The sequence below is a fragment of the Cinclus cinclus genome, chromosome 12, assembly GCF_963662255.1.
Source record: "Cinclus cinclus chromosome 12, bCinCin1.1, whole genome shotgun sequence".
In the NCBI taxonomy this organism is placed as follows: Eukaryota; Metazoa; Chordata; class Aves; order Passeriformes; family Cinclidae; genus Cinclus; species Cinclus cinclus.
In genome coordinates this window covers 19,334,112-19,346,735 of record NC_085057.1, presented here as the reverse complement: position 1 = coordinate 19,346,735, position 12,624 = coordinate 19,334,112, and positions in this window count along the sequence as shown.

Here is a 12,624-nt window from a genome sequence, read left to right as displayed (position 1 = left end):
CTGTAAGAATGTTCTAAGCTTTTCAGAATTCTACAAGTACTTTCAAGAATACTGTTGTGGGAAAAGGGAAGAAACATTTGGGGATTTCATTATACAAAAAGACACCCTTCCCAATATTTCTAAGATTCTCTAATTTCTAAAAATGAAAAATGAAGCAAAAATGTTGCCCCATGCTCATCTGCTGCCTGCCCAGTCCTGGCTGTGCCCAGACAAGGAGCTCTGCCAGGACTGGTGGTACCACCCAGACACCAGAGCTGAAGCCCAAAGGCTCTGCTGGAATCAAGGCTGTCCCTGGCAGGAGGGGGCCACCTTCAGTCCTGGCCAGACACCAGGGCCAGCACCTCTGGGGACAGAGGGTCCTGTTCCGGGTGATTGTGGCACAGTAACTATGTCAAAAGGTAACCCTAGCTGGGACAATGGACACTGTCTTGGGGATGGCCAGTGATGGGCAAAGGCGCCTCCGGTTGATGGCTTTGGCTGGTCCCAGGAATCTGCAGGAACGTTCCTGTGGAGAGAGGAGCGGCTGAGGCCCCGGCTGCCGGTGGCACACAGGGACCCTCCTGCACAGCAGGGCCCAGAGCTGGCAAGGCTCCCCAGCACGGCTGGAGCTGCTGGCACAGCTTGGCCCAGCTGGACAGCTGTCCCTCAAGGAACCGGCGAGCAGGGGATGGCTCTGGGCAGGCTCCCCGGCCAGGAGCGGGCCCCAGAGCGCCTCTGCCTTTCAAGGGCAATCCGCTCCCTGCTCTTTCTCCTCCCCACCTCGCTTTGCCTCGGCCCGTTGCTCCTGGGGCTGCTCTTGGCCACGCAGCTTCAGTGGGAGCCAGCACTGGCTGCAGCCCCAGCGGGCACCCCAGGACAAGGCCCAGAAATTAGGAAGCCAATTAAAGCACTGGGCAGCAGCAGAACCCTCAGCAGGGCTATGTGGACAAGCACTGACCATGCTCGACTCCAGAGCAGCCTGACTGGGAGCATTTCCTGTCTACAGGCAGCCATCAAATGAAGATGTATGAGGGGGAGAGCAACAAAACACTCACCGTTTACTCTTCCAGCAATTCCAAATTCTGATGCAGCATAATATGAAGATAAGCTCCACAACGAGCAGGCCTATCATTAACTCTACCCAACAGAGTGTTCCCTGACAGAAACCCTTTCCAGAGCCCTTCTGGGAACTGGGAACACGTGTTGAGGTGCCAGCTGCATCTGTGGGAGCAATGGGAATTTTGACTTTGTGCTGCGCTCCACTGCTGAGCTGGGAGCTCGCGGGATACAGCCAGGACACTCTTTGTCACCCCCAGTGCTGGGGCCTGCAGGCACCTTGGCACCCCTTGTCACAGGCTGTGCCACCCAGCAAAGCCCAGCAGGCCGGGAGGAGGAGAGCCCGGGGGCAGCGCAGCTCCTTGAGCAGTCGCTCCTGCCAGGGACCCGGGCCAAAGCCATCCCTGAGCAGCCACTGCCAGCCCCGACCCTCCATGCCCCGTGACAGCTCCCCCAGCCCGAGGGGACAGAGTCAGGCCCTGTCAGGACCCAGGGCAGCCCCTCTCCCGTCAGGAGCCAGGGCTGGCCGTGGCCCCGGGCTCGTGGCAGGGCTCCCGCTCGAGGCTGCTCCTGTGCCTGGGGCCTCTGGGCACTCAGGGCGGCTCCGGGAGCAGCTGCAGTGGGAGGGACCTTGGTGCATGACTCCCATTTCCCAGGGGCTGGGATCGAGCCCCAGAGGCCTCGAAGCTGAGGGGCCTCCAGCTTTGGCTGCTGCTGGGCCGTGCAAGGGCAGGCCCTGGGGGAAGAGCTGCTGCCACCCAGCCGTGCCCAGGGCTGAGCCTGGCACAGCAATTACCTCCTGTGCCTGTGTCTGTGCGTGGCATTGTTTTCCCTCCTGCTGTCCAGGCTGGCACCGAGCCACTGCTTCTTCCGTGAAGTGGCTCCTTCTGCACGGATTTTTCGTCCATCACTTGAGAAAGAAAAGGGTGAGCTGGATCAGATGGAAACATTCCCCAATCGAGAAGTGGCACCTTCAGGAGGCAATGCTTGCCAAAACCATGGAGAAGGTTCAAAAAACATCTGGGCTTTTGGGGCAGAGGCAGGGCCCTCATTTTCAAAGACCTGCCAGGGCTGAGCCACAGGAGCTGTGAGGGGATTGCACAGGGCCAGGGCACACACGAGCATGGCTCTGTCCTGGCACATGCAGCGATTCCCCCCCGTCCAAGATTTGTGCTCTGAGTTGGCAGCTCTACTACGAGGAACGGCCTTGACCTCCCCTCACCATCTCCCAGAGACTTATCCCTGAACGTGGGTTGGGAAGCCAGACGACCTTCACCAGCAGGTTCATCTGCAAAGAAAGGAAGGACAGAACAGCTCCCAGCACTGCAGGATATGCTCAGGCTGCCTGGGGATGACAGAGGAGCGCCACAATCTAGAGCCCTGCTCTCCCCCTCTGCCCGTTCCCCACCATGGGCACGCCTTCCCGCCCCTCCCAGGTCTCAGGCAGTGTCTCCCCCAGAGGGACCCCAGCAGGACTGCTCAGGACCCAAGTGCCCTCAGCCTGCTCAGGAGAATTCCTCTGGGCTGTGCCCTCACTGCCAAGCATCAGAGATGGCAGCTCAAGGCTCAGCAGGGCTCTGGCACAGAGGCACAGCAATTACCTTGTGGGACTGTGCCTGACTTCGCCTCCCTTCCTGCAGCAGAGGCTGCAAATGAGCCACTGCTTCCTCTGGGAAATGCTTCCTTCTGCATAGTCTCTCCATCCACTTCTGGAGGAAGGAAAAGGAACAGCTGGATGAGATGGAACCGTTCCCCACTGGGGCAGTGGCACCTTCAGGAGACAATACTTATGAAAGACAATGATAAGGATCAGGAAAAGGCAAAGGCTCTTCAGGCTAACCAGAGCACTCCATTCTCAAAAGAGATGCCTCTCCTAATTTACTCTAAGTCTGGGAAATTTCAGGGGATCTCAGGGCATGTCCAACCCATGGGACACTTTGTGCTGGCTGTCAGCTGATGCCAAATGCCTTCCTGCAGAGGCTGGGGAGAAGCTGCAGCCAGCCCAGGCTGGGAAACATCCCCTCAGGGTGTGACAGCAGCAGTGGGGCAGCGAGGCTGCCATGGATCCCTTCCCGCTGTGCCGGGCACGGCGTGCCCAGATGTGCAGAGAAAGGCCCTGGCTGCCGAGTGTCAGGAGGAGGCTGACGGAAATGCACTCACCTTGTCCTCCCTGCAGTGTCTCCTTCAGCATTTGCTGCATTGTTTCAGATGGTTCCAGGGATTTCTTGTCCGCCGTGTCTTTGGTCTTTCCTCTCGGAGGACCTTAATAGGAAGTAGTTCCATTTCAGATGAATGGATCCCACGAAAGCACAGTGAGCTCAGCCTGTGGGGTCAGCAGGGACACACTACTCACCCCTGCGATGGGAGCTGGGCTTGGGTGCAGCAACCAGCAAAGGCCCTTGAAAAGTGTTCCCTGCAGACACACCTGTAAATCACCAGCCACAGAAGCTTCTGTCATCAGCTCCCTGCCAGGTTGTCAATGATTATTGCTTGGTGGGACAGTGAGAATATACCTGCAGGAGGCTCCAAGGGCTTCAAAACCTTTTTCAGCCAAGCTAATGGAGAATCATTGCCAGGAACCTCACCTGGAAGGGAGAGCAGATCAGAAACATTTCCATGGTGTGCTGGGATCCCCTTCTGTCTTAGGGAACTGGGCACTGCAAGGGGCTCGGGTAAGGCTGTGGGGGCCAGATGTGAATGGACATGGCCAAAGCTGCAGAGGGGCCTGGGGAGGTCTGGGGTGTCTTCTGGTCTCTCTCCACTGTCTTTCCATGCCCTTTGTAACATCCCTGGAGAGGTGGGGAAACAGCCCAGGACCACTGGGGCTCTCTCTGGCCCACAGAGGAAATCCTGCTTAAATCCCAGTGGAAAACTGCAGAAGGCCCTGCCACAGCCATCCCTCCCAACCTCCCTCCCTCCTTTGGCTGGCCCAGCTCCGCCAGCCCAAGGGTAGAGAGGCAGGCCCTCTCAGGGCACACTGGAGCCCTGCTCTCCCCCTCAGCCCTTTCCCCACCATGGGCACCCCTTGCAGCCCCTCCCAGGTCTCAGGCAGTGTCTACCCCAGAGGATCCCCAGCAGGAATGCTCAGTACCCGAGTGCCCTGAGCCTGCTCAGGAGAATTCCTCTGGGCTGTGCCTGTCTTGCCCAGGCTGTGCCCTCACTGCCAAGCATCAGAGATGGCAGCTCAAGGCTCAGCAGGGCACAAGATCCATGGATCCCACAAAAGCAATTCCCAACCTGTGGGGTCAGCAGGGACACACTACTCACCCCTGCGATGGGAGCTGGGCTTGGGTGCAGCATCCAGACCCGGAGTTGGAGAAATCCTCCCTGCAGACACACCTGTAAATCACCAGCCACAGAAGCTTCTGTCATCAGCTCCCTGCCAGGTTGTCAATGATTATTCCTTGATGGGACAGTGAGAATATACCTGCAGGAGGTCCAGAGGGCTTCAAAACTTCATACCGCCAGACTAATGGAGAAACCTTTGCAGGAACTTCACCTAGAAGGGAGCAGAGACCAGTACCATTTCCATGGTGTGCTGGGCTCCCCTTCTGCCTTAGGGAACTGGGCACTGCAAGGGGCTCGGGGGAGGCTGTGGGGGCCAGATGTGAATGGACATGGCCAAATCTGCAGAAGGGCCTGGAGAGCTCTGGGCTGGCTCTGGTCGTTCTGACCACTCTTCCCATGCAGTGTGCAAGATCTCTGGAGGGGCAGCTGGACAACTGAGGGCTTCATGGGACACTTCCCTGCCTTCCTGCAACATAGCCTGGCACAGAATCAGTCTTCAAGTGCCAGCCCCTCCCAGGCCTCAGGCAGTGTCTCCCCTAGAGGGTCCCCAGCAGGACTGCTCAGGACCTGAGTGCCCTCAGCCTGCTCAGGAGAATTCCTCAGGGCTGTGCCCGTCGTTTCCGGGCTGTGCCCTCACTACCAAGCATCAGAGATGGCAGCCCAGGGCTCAGCAGGGCTCAGGCCTAGAGGCACAGCAGTTACCTTGTGTGGCTGTGCCTGGCATCACCTCCCTTCCTGCAGCAGAACTTTGCACAGAACCACTGCTTCCTTGGGGAAGTGCTTCCTTCTGAACGGTTTTTCCTTTAATTTTTGAAGAAAGGAAAGGGACAGCTGGTTGAGATGGGATTCTTACCCACTGGGGAAGAGGCAAATACAGGAGACAACACGTTTGAAAGTCATGGATAAGGAACAGAAAACACCCAGCATTTAGGGACTGTGCCAGCCTGGTCCTTTCTCTAAACAGCCGCTTCACCTGAACTACCTCAAGGCCAAAGAATTGCAAGGATCTCAGGGGGTGCATGGCCACTGGGACACTTTGGGCTCCCTGTGAGCTGATGCTAAACGCCTTCCTCCAGAGGCTGGGAAACATCCCCTGAGGCTGTGACAGCAGCAGCACTGGGGCAGCGAGGCTGCCATGGATCCCTTCCTGCTGTGCCGGGCACGGCGTGCGCAGATGTGCAGAGAAAGGCCCTGGCTGGGGAGTGTCAGGGGAAGGCTGAGGACAATGCACCCACCTTGTCCTCTCTGCAGCATCTCCTTCAGCATTTGCCACATAGCTTCAGATGTTTCGAGGGATTTCTTGGCTGCTGTGTCTCTGATTGTTCCTGTCGGAGGGCCTTAGCAGAAAGAAGTTCAATTTCCCTGGAATGGATGCCACAAATGCAGTGCTCATCCTGAGGGGTCATCAGGGACACACTACTCACCCCTACGATGGGAGCTGGGCTTGTGTGCAGTAAGCAGAATGGAATTTGGAGAAATCCTCCCGGCAGACACACCTGTAACTCAACAGGCACAGAAGCTTCTGTCATCTCTGCTGCTGTGCACAGGCAGCACTGAGCCCCAGGGGCAGTGAGGGGATTGCACAGGGCCAGGGCACACACGAGCACGGCTCTGTCCTGGCACCTGCAGCGATGCCCCCCTGCCTGAGCTTTGGGCTCTGAGCTGGCAGCTCCCCCGTGGGGAAAGGCCTTGACCTACCCTCACCATGTCCCAGAGACACATCCCTGAACGTGGGTTGGGAAGCCAGATCACCTTCACCAACAGGTTCATCTGCAAAGAAAGGCAGGACAGAACAGCTCCCATCACTGCAGGAGATGCTCAGGCTGCCTGGGGCTGACAGAGCTGCCGCGCAATGCACAGCCCGGGGCACAGCCCTGGGCCCTTCCATTCCCTCTAAGCTCTTCTCTTCTCTGTGGCTACACAGAGCACACCAAAGGAGACCCTGGCATTACACATGGGAAGAGGATTGACAGTTAAATGCTCCTTCCTTCTACTGACATCGATCCTGTGGGATCACCAGAGCTCTTGAAGGTAGCAGGGCAAGGATTCCAGAATCCATCAGCCCTGACTTGACCTCAACAAAAACTTCATGACTGAACTTTTGCCAGCTTGACGGAGTATTCTGCCAGTAAAGAGAGAAATTCAAAACTTGCCTCCAGCATTCCCCAAGATCTTCAAAGGTACATTCACCAACACTTCCATGTATTCCATGTTGTGATCACAGCCTAGAAGGGAGCAGAGATCAGACTCATTTCCATGCTGTGCTGGGATCCCCTTATGCCTTAGGGAACTGGACACTGCAAGGGGGTCGGGTAAGGCTGTGGGGGCCAGATGTGAATGGACATGGCCAAAGCTGCAGAGTGGCCTGGGGAGCTACGGACAGGCTTCTGATCACTCTGCACACTCTATTCATCCTCTACAACATCCCAGCTAGGGTGGCTGGAGCAGCTGTCCCAGGAAAGGGGAGTCAGGTCCCTGGCTCACCTGCTCCCTGTGCTCGTCGTGGAGCTGCCTGGGCAGCCCTGGCAGGCAGGGCCACTCCCAGGAGGAACAGGAGGAAGAGGCGCAGAGCAAGGGCCATTGTGCCTTGCCCTCTGCCAGTCCCGCAGCTCTTGCTGCCACCGCTCTCCTGACAACAATGTACCAAAATCAGCACCACTGCTGCCACCACCGCTGCTGCTGCTGCTGCCGCAACAGTTGTGGTCACGGACTGACTGGTGGGTGGCTGTGGTGCTGTGCAACCACGGGGCTCTGGCACCTCTGTGACCTCAGAGCCTGCTGTGACCTCAGCCTTCTGTGACCCCAGAGCCTGCTGTGAGCTCATGGCCTCAGCTGTCCCCCCAGAGTGCACTCCTATATGTCGAATTGGCTGCCCTGATTGTAAATGTTTTTCGTGATCAAAGGGCCATTGCTTAGCTAAAGCTTTGATTTGCCTGCTGACATTGCTGATCAGGCTGTGTCCCTGGAGATGCTCTTGATAGCTCCCCTCTTTTCCAGGATATCTTTCTTGAAGAGGTCCATGCTCAGATAGTCTGCTGTAACAAACAGAATCACTGAATCACAGAACATGTTGAGTACAAATGGACCCACAGTGACCATGGAGTCCAGCTCCTGGCCGTACACCACAGCATCCTCAAGAGTCATGCCATGTGCTTGAGAGCATTGTCCAAACGCATCTTGAGCTCTCTCAAACATGGTGATGTCTAGGGATGCCTCCTTCAGTGCCCAGCTGTCCTCTTGGATAAAACCCTTTTTCTAGCATCAACCTAAATCTCCCCTGACACAACTTCAGGCCATTCCCTATCACTGGGGACAAGAGAAAGAGATGAGTTCCTGCCTCTCCTCTTCCCATCTTGAGGAATTTGGAGACGCCAATGAGGTCTCCCATCAGAGTCCCCTCCAGGCAGAAGAGACAAAGAGTCTTCTGCTGCTCTTCACACAGCTTCCCCTTAGGCCTTTCACCATCTTCACTGCCCTCCTTTGAACACTCTTTGTTAGAGTGCAGTGACCAAAACTTGAGACAATATTTGAGGTGAGGCCAGCCCAGAGCAGAGCAGAGCAGAGTGTGACAATCCCTCCCTGGCCTGACTGGCCATGCTGGGCCTGGTGCCCCTCAGCACAGGGATGTGCTCCCTGGCTGCCAGGGCAGTGCTGACTATATCCAACTTTCCACCCGGAATGATTCCCAGGTCCCCTTGCACAGTCCTGCTCTCCAGCATCTCGTTCCCCAGCCTGCCCGTACATGCATGGTTGCCCCATCCCTGGTGCACCATCTGGCACTTTCCCTTGTTGAACTTCACTGGGTGGTTGTTGGTCCAGCCCTCCAGTTTGTCCAGGTCCTGCCCTGAGCCCAGGGATGCTCAGCACGGGCTCCCCCAGCCCCTCGGGGCCTCGCTGCTGGTCACAGCAGCCCCTGCCTGGCTCCTGCCTGCCCGCACTGTGGGCATCCATGGCTGCTCCTGGACATGGAGCTCAGCCAGTGCTGGTGATGTTTGGGCACTGCTGGTGCTACCAACCAGACACTGGGGTGGCAGCTCCGTCTCTTTATTGGAATGGAAGGCCTGGGCCAAGCTCTTTTCTGGCAGGAGGGACCCACCTTCAGTCTGGGCCAGAGACCAGGGCCAGATCCTTCACGGGGAGAGGGTTTTGTTTTGCCTGGTGGCAGCATGTGCCCAGCACCAAGCTAGCAATGCAGCTGGGACAGGGACATCAGGCATGGGCAAGGAGATGCAGAATGGCAGGTACAGGTGTCCCTGAGGTGTTCAGAAGAACTTCTGAGGGCACAGAGATGTGACTGTGCAGATAGGCCATGGTACAGTGGCACAGTGAACAGTGTCAATGCTGTACCCTTCATGCACAGATTGTGTCCATCCTGCGGTCAGGGAATTCATCAAAGTGAATTCAGAACACGTGTTCCGATCTCGCTGTGCACTTCTCTGGAATCAAGGTGGAGCGTGAGTCTGTGCTGTGCTCCACTGCTGAGCTGGCAGCTGACTGGATATGGCCAGGATGTTCTCTGTTTTCCCCAGAGCTGGGATCTGGGGCACTTTGCCATCCCTTGGCACAGGCTGTGTCACCCAACACAGCCCAGGAGGCTGGGAGGAGGAGAGCCCGTGGGCAGCAGGAAGCTGAGAGAACTCCCTGCTCTAGAACGGAGGGAGTTTTTTCAGAAGCAGAGTGACTTCAAGGGATTCCCAGTGCTTGCCTTCAAAGTTTGCCTCTAAAGACTGAGAGGTAAGCTTCTCAGAAATCCATGGGTATATCTAGGAAGAGAAAAATTTGGTTGTGACAAGGTACAAATCTCCTGTGGGAAAAGAACCTCTGCAGTAGAATGGTTGTCTTGGGGTTTGTAACTTCTTTCCAGAGCAAAGAGCACCAATTTAGTACAACTTTATTTTTTTATACTGGAAGTGTAAAAATGGTCAAAGCTTTTCAGAATTTCAAAGCTACTTTGAAAAATCCTAAGCTACTGGGGGAAAAGAATGAAATATTTGGGGATATCCTTCTCTAAACATATTTCTAAAAATTTCTAAAGACTGGAAATTTCTAAAAGTGAAGAAAAAGGGGTTGATTTTTTTCAGGAGCCCCCGAGCCCAACTGCTGCCTGCCTAGCCCTGGCTGTGCCAGACAAAAAACTCATCCAGTGCTAGTGGTACAACCCAGACATCAGAGCTCAAGCTCAAAGGTGTTGATGGACTCAGGCACTCCCTTGGCTGGAGGGCCCCTGCTTCTGCCTTGGCTGGAGAGCTGGACCAGTCAGTTTGGGGACAGAGGGTCCTGTTGTTTGTGGTGGTGGCAGCATGTGCACAGTAATTATCTGGTAATGCAGCTGCAGCATGGAAAAAGGGCAGGTGCATGGAGACGCAAGAAAACAGATCCACTTCATCCAGAGTGAAGACTTTGACTGGTCTTGTGAAGGAGGACAAGGGCTCCTGCGGAGAAAGGAGCGGCTGAGGCCCCGGCTGCCGGTGGCACACAGGGACCCTCCTGCACAGCAGGGCCCAGAGCTGGCAAGGCTCCCCAGCACGGCTGGAGCTGCTGGCACAGCTTGGCCCAGCTGGACAGCTGCCCCTCAAGGAACCGGCGAGCAGGGGATGGCTCTGGGCAGGCTCCCCGGCCAGGAGCGGGCCCCAGAGCGCCTCTGCCTTTCAAGGGCAATCCGCTCCCTGCTCTTTCTCCTCCCCACCTCGCTTTGCCTCGGCCCGCTGCTCCTGGGGCTGCTCCTGGGCAGGATTAATAATCAGGGATTACTCTGTCAAGAAAGGGACATTGAGAAGTTGTCTCCAGCGTGCATCGTGATCTTCACACTGTGACTGGACAGGACTTGTAGTCAACTCATATCTTGAGCCCAGTCTGGATGAGAGCACAGATCAGAAATGTTTTCATGGTGCACTCGATTCCCCTTCTGCTTGAGGCACCTGGGCACTGCATGGAAGTTTTCAGTGTGAGAAGCCTCCGCCTCCATTGTAACCCCGGGTGCGCCCTGTGCCCCTGGAATGGCCGTGGCTGTAAATTTGTCTTTGGCTGCAGCACAGGGCCAGGGCGTAGCAAGGCCCTTGTTATGTTTGTGCCTCTGGTGCTGCTCATCAGCCCCATCGCAGCTGGACCCATGGCCCTTCCCCACCGGGGCCCTGACCCAGCTGCCGGACCCGAGCCGACGAGGGCCTGGCGGCTCTGGAACCTCTGCCTGGCCCACAAGGGATGGGCTCTGCCCACCCACTAGGCCCGCAGGCCGGGCCCAAGGCTTTGCAGAAAGCTTCCCGCTGAGTTTGCGTAAGCTCGAGGGAGAGAGTGGGAGTGTGCCTTTGGTGTGCTGAGAAGCCAAACAAAACACGTCTAATTTATCCCTGGCGCACCCCTCATAAGACATGCCTGCACACCTTAGCGGAGACCATAAATACTCCTTTGTGCCTCAAGAGGGATCCCTGCACATCTTAGCAGAGAGCCAAAAATATTCCTGTGTGCCTCACAAAAGAATCCAGCCCCTGCCCACCTTAGGAAGGACTCAGCTCCTCTGCAGGCCTTGACAGCAGCCACTAAACCGCCACGTAAATCATAAAGAGCTCAATCCCCCTGCCAGCCGTACAGAGGTCTCCAGTCACGTGTACACCATGGAAGGGACCAGAAATCCCCTGAGAACCTCATGAGGAACCCCACCCACATGCACCACTGACAACGAGCCCAAATCCCGCATGTCTTACTGGAAAACTCAACCCCCCCACCCCACCTCCCCCAGCCCCATGTGCCTCATGACGGACCCCAGTCATCTGCCAGCCTTACAGAGGTCCCCATCACCTGCGTGCTATGAGGTAGCCAGGCCTGCCATTAACTGTAGCCAGCAGCGTGTTCCCTGACAGAAACCCTTTCCACTGCCTTTCTGGGAATCGGGATAACCTGTCGAGGTGCCGGCTACATCTGTGAGAGCAAAGCGGAGCAGGAGCCTGTGCTGTGCTCCGCTGCTGAGCTGGCACCTTGCTGGATATGGCCAGGATGTTCTCTGTTCCCCCCAGATCTGGGGCCCGGGGCACTTTGCCACCCCTTGGCACAGGCTGTGCCACCCAACACAGCTCAGAAGGCCGGGAGGAGGAGAGCCCAGGGGTGGCAGGAAGCAGAGAGAACCCCCTGCTCTAGAACTGAGGGGGTTCTTTCAGAAGCAAAGAGAGTGACTTCAAGGGATTCCCACTGTTTCCCTTCAAAGTTTGCCTCTGCATACTGAGAGGTGAGCGTATCAGAAATACCAGAATAGAGCTGGGAAAAGGCTTTAAGTAATATGATTGTGACAAGGTACAAATCTCCTGTGGGAAAAGATCCTCTGCATTAGGCTTGGTGTCTTGGGGTGTCTTAGTTCTTCCTAGAGTGAAGAGTACCAGTCGAGTACAACTTTATTTTTTATTCTGCAAGTGTAAAAATGTTCTAAGCTTTTCAGAATTCTACAAGTACTTTCAAGAATACTGTTGTGGGAAAAGGGAAGAAACATTTGGGGATTTCATTATACAAAAAGACACCCTTCCCAATATTTCTAAGATTCTCTAATTTCTAAAAATGAAAAATGAAGCAAAAATGTTGCCCCATGCTCATCTGCTGCCTGCCCAGTCCTGGCTGTGCCCGGACAAGGAGCTCTGCCAGGACTGGTGGTACCACCCAGACACCAGAGCTGAAGCCCAAAGGCTCTGCTGGAATCAAGGCTGTCCCTGGCAGGAGGGGGCCACCTTCAGTCCTGGCCAGACACCAGGGCCAGCACCTCTGGGGACAGAGGGTCCTGTTCCGGGTGATTGTGGCACAGTAACTATGTCAAAAGGTAACCCTAGCTGGGACAATGGACACTGTCTTGGGGATGGCCAGTGATGGGCAAAGGCGCCTCCGGTTGATGGCTTTGGCTGGTCCCAGGAATCTGCAGGAACGTTCCTGTGGAGAGAGGAGCGGCTGAGGCCCCGGCTGCCGGTGGCACACAGGGACCCTCCTGCACAGCAGGGCCCAGAGCTGGCAAGGCTCCCCAGCACGGCTGGAGCTGCTGGCACAGCTTGGCCCAGCTGGACAGCTGTCCCTCAAGGAACCGGCGAGCAGGGGATGGCTCTGGGCAGGCTCCCCGGCCAGGAGCGGGCCCCAGAGCGCCTCTGCCTTTCAAGGGCAATCTGCTCCCTGCTCTTTCTCCTCCCCACCTCGCTTTGCCTCGGCCCGCTGCTCCTGGGGCTGCTCTTGGCCACGCAGCTTCAGTGGGAGCCAGCACTGGCTGCAGCCCCAGCGGGCACCCCAGGACAAGGCCCAGAAATTAGGAAGCCAATTAAAGCACTGGGCAGCAGC